At 57.2% G+C, this 3,050-nt stretch overlaps 1 pseudogene; it reads left to right on the forward strand.

Annotated features, from left to right (window-relative positions):
• The first annotated feature begins 550 nt into the window (after positions 1-550).
• Positions 551-1,426, forward strand: LOC150010375 (pro-neuregulin-3, membrane-bound isoform pseudogene; annotated as a pseudogene).
• The last annotated feature ends 1,624 nt before the right edge of the window (positions 1,427-3,050 follow it).

The following is a 3,050-nucleotide window of genomic DNA, read 5'->3' on the forward strand; positions in this document are numbered from 1 at the left end:
GCTTTCCGGCGTCCGGCAGTCCACTGCTGGGCAGGTCGGTCCCTGAGGGCGGCGGGAGGCCCAGCGGCGGCGCGGGCGGGCGCCCCGGGGAGCGGGCCGGGCGCGGCACCCTGAGGATGCTGGCGAGGCTGGAGCGCATGCAAGCGGCGGGCGGCGGCGGTAGCAGCAGCAGCAGCAGCCTCAGCAGCTTCAGCAGACTCGGGGCCCCGACGCGCAGGAGGCCGCTTGGTGGGCTGCAGACGCGCCCCGCATCTCCCTGACCGGTCTGCGGCACCGGGGAGCCGTTTCGCCCCTCTTCCGCGCTCCTCGTCGCCCCCTCTCGGCCCGCGTCCCCTCCCCCGCTCCTCTCCTCCCCGCCCGCCGCCCGCCTCTCGGGGGGAGGGGCGTGGGGGCAGGGAGCCGATTTGCATGCGGCCGCCTCGGCCGCTGCCTGAGCCGGAGCCCGCCGCCGCCGCCGCCGCCGCCGGAGCCCTTGCCCGCGCCCGGCCGGCGCGGCCCCATGCCTCTGGCGCGGCCCTCGGGGGGGCGAAGGTGAAGACCGGCTCCTAGGATGAGTGAAGGGGCGGCCGCTGCCTCGCCACCTGGAGCCGCTTCGGCAGCCGCCGCCTCGGCCGAGGAGGGCACCGCGGCGGCTGCGGCGGCGGCGGCGGCGGGCGGGGGCCCGGACGGCGGCGGCGGCGGCGGCGAAGGGGCGGCCGAGCCCCCCCGGGAGTTACGCTGTAGCGACTGCATCGTGTGGAACCGGCAGCAGACGTGGCTGTGCGTGGTGCCTCTGTTCATCGGCTTTATCGGCCTGGGGCTCAGCCTGATGCTCCTCAAATGGATCTTGGTGGGCTCCGTCAAGGAATACGTGCCCACCGACCTGGTGGACTCCAAGGGGATGGGCCAGGACCCCTTCTTCCTTTCCAAGCCCAGCTCCTTCCCCAAGGCAATGGAGACCACCACCACGACCACTTCCACAACGTCCCCAGCCACCTCCTCCTCCTCCGGCGGCGCCGCCTCTTCCAGGACGCCCAACCGGATTAGCACCCGCCTGACCACCATCACCCGGGCGCCCACCCGCTTCCCTGGGCACCGAGTGCCCATCTGGGCCAGCCCTCGCTCCACTACGGCACGGAACACTGCAGCCCCCTCGACGGTCCTGTCCACCACGGTCCCTTTCTTCAGCAGCAGCACGACAGGCTCCCGACACCCGGTGCCAGGAACCCCCAGTACCCAGGCAATGCCCTCCTGGCCCACTGCGGCATTCGCTACCTCCTCCTACCTTCATGATTCTACTCCCTCCTGGACCCTGTCTCCCTTTCAGGATGCTGTCGCTGCCTCCTCCTCCTCCTCCTCTTCCTCCTCCTCTTCTACCACCACCTTGTCTTCTTCCTATACCACCACCACGCCAGAAACTAGCACCAGCCCCAAATTTCGTAAGTAAACGCTGAACTCTGATTTACTCCTGAGTTTCCTTCTTTCTTCCTGCTGTCTTTCCCCCTTTCTGCCTGTCTTCTAACATCCCCCGCCTCCACCCCATTCCAGATTTAGAGCACATAGTGAGATAGTTCAGACTGGCCACGAGGGAGGAAAATGGGTCTGTCTGTTCTGAGTTCATGTGTGGAATGGGGGGAGATTGTCAAGCTCCACGAGCCCTGCTTCAATGGGTCCCAGATGAGAACGCATCTTCCAACTCCCTTCAAAGGGTTAACGTGAGAGCGATGCCTCCTCCCCGCAGACCTACTGATCAGCGTTGGGATCCGGCTTCTTATGGGAGCTGGGGAAGAAGGGAGGGAAGGCCTTCCCAAACGCCTTGAGCCCTTTCCCTGCCCGCAGGAAGGAGAGAAAGAAAAGCAAATGCAAATTGACTGACAATAAACCACCGAGGGAAGTTTTATGTCCCTGCGGGGCCTTGGAGGTCGGTGGGATGATGATTTCATGGATGTGTTGGTAGAAAGAAGCTGTAACACTTAGAATAGCCCTGACCCTGGCAGGGATCAGGGAGGGTTAATTTGAAGCTATTGGGGGAGGTAGAGTAAGGTGGCAATCCACAGCCAAGGGTTAAAATGATTACCGCCTGCCCCTGCCTTTCCAATATACAGAAAATTGATTCTGTGACCACCGAGAGTGAGTGAACTAGGGGGAAATATGAAGGGAGTCTTGTAGAACTGTTGCCTCTGGGGTCCTTATGAAGGAGGAGTTTTTTCAGCTCTGTCAAGCATTTCCTTTTGTTCCTTTCCCAAAAGTGGGGTGTGAACCTAATCTCCCCTCCCTCTGCCTAAAAAATATAGGTGGAATGGGAAGGAGCTCTCTGTACTCAAGGATGAGAACCTACAGCCCGTTTGAAACAGGTCACACTTTGAATGAGGCATCTTCAACTTCTGCTCAATTGCTGCCAGTATTGGCCAGTTTACCCCAAGCATGAGAGCTTTCTATTAATTTGTATAGGAAGTGTATATTTTTCTACAGATTTATAAATGTTTTAGATGATTGATTGACCTCCTGTCCCTACTCCCTACCTTGTTCTTATACTAAGGAGATCCTAAGAACCACCTTGATCCGACTGTTGATCAGGATATGGGAACAATTTGTACAACCTGTGAAGGTTATTTAGGACAAACCCCTAGTCTGCCAGTTTAAATTCTATGCGAGGCTATTCTCTGAAAACTGCCTGGTTATGCTGTCTTAAGTGTGTATTTGTTTTGAGTCATAACATTTGGAGAAAAGGAAGAATGCTCATTAACTCTTCAGTAATACCTGAGTTTTCAGTCATCTGGTAATTTTTCATTTCCCTGACCTGTGGTTTTACTCTGGGTACTATTCCTTGACAACTTAACAACTTTTTTTTTCTTTTAAATTTAGGAATTAGTGTATTTGTGGGTGAGGTCTAAGAGAGAAATTCCTTATGCTCTTCCTTACTCTGTTTTGGAAAAAAATGGGCTACACTGTCTATTGGGAGACAGGGAGAAGAGGGAAAGGAGGGAAACTGCTACAAACCAGAATGGCAGTTGAACCAGTAACTTGCTGCTTCTGTCTCCTTTGACTGAAATAGTCGTTTTTGAGAACAC

This window comes from Furipterus horrens, unplaced genomic scaffold (assembly GCF_987537825.1).
Source record: "Furipterus horrens unplaced genomic scaffold, mFurHor1.1.pri manual_scaffold_5, whole genome shotgun sequence".
In the NCBI taxonomy this organism is placed as follows: domain Eukaryota; kingdom Metazoa; phylum Chordata; class Mammalia; order Chiroptera; family Furipteridae; genus Furipterus; species Furipterus horrens.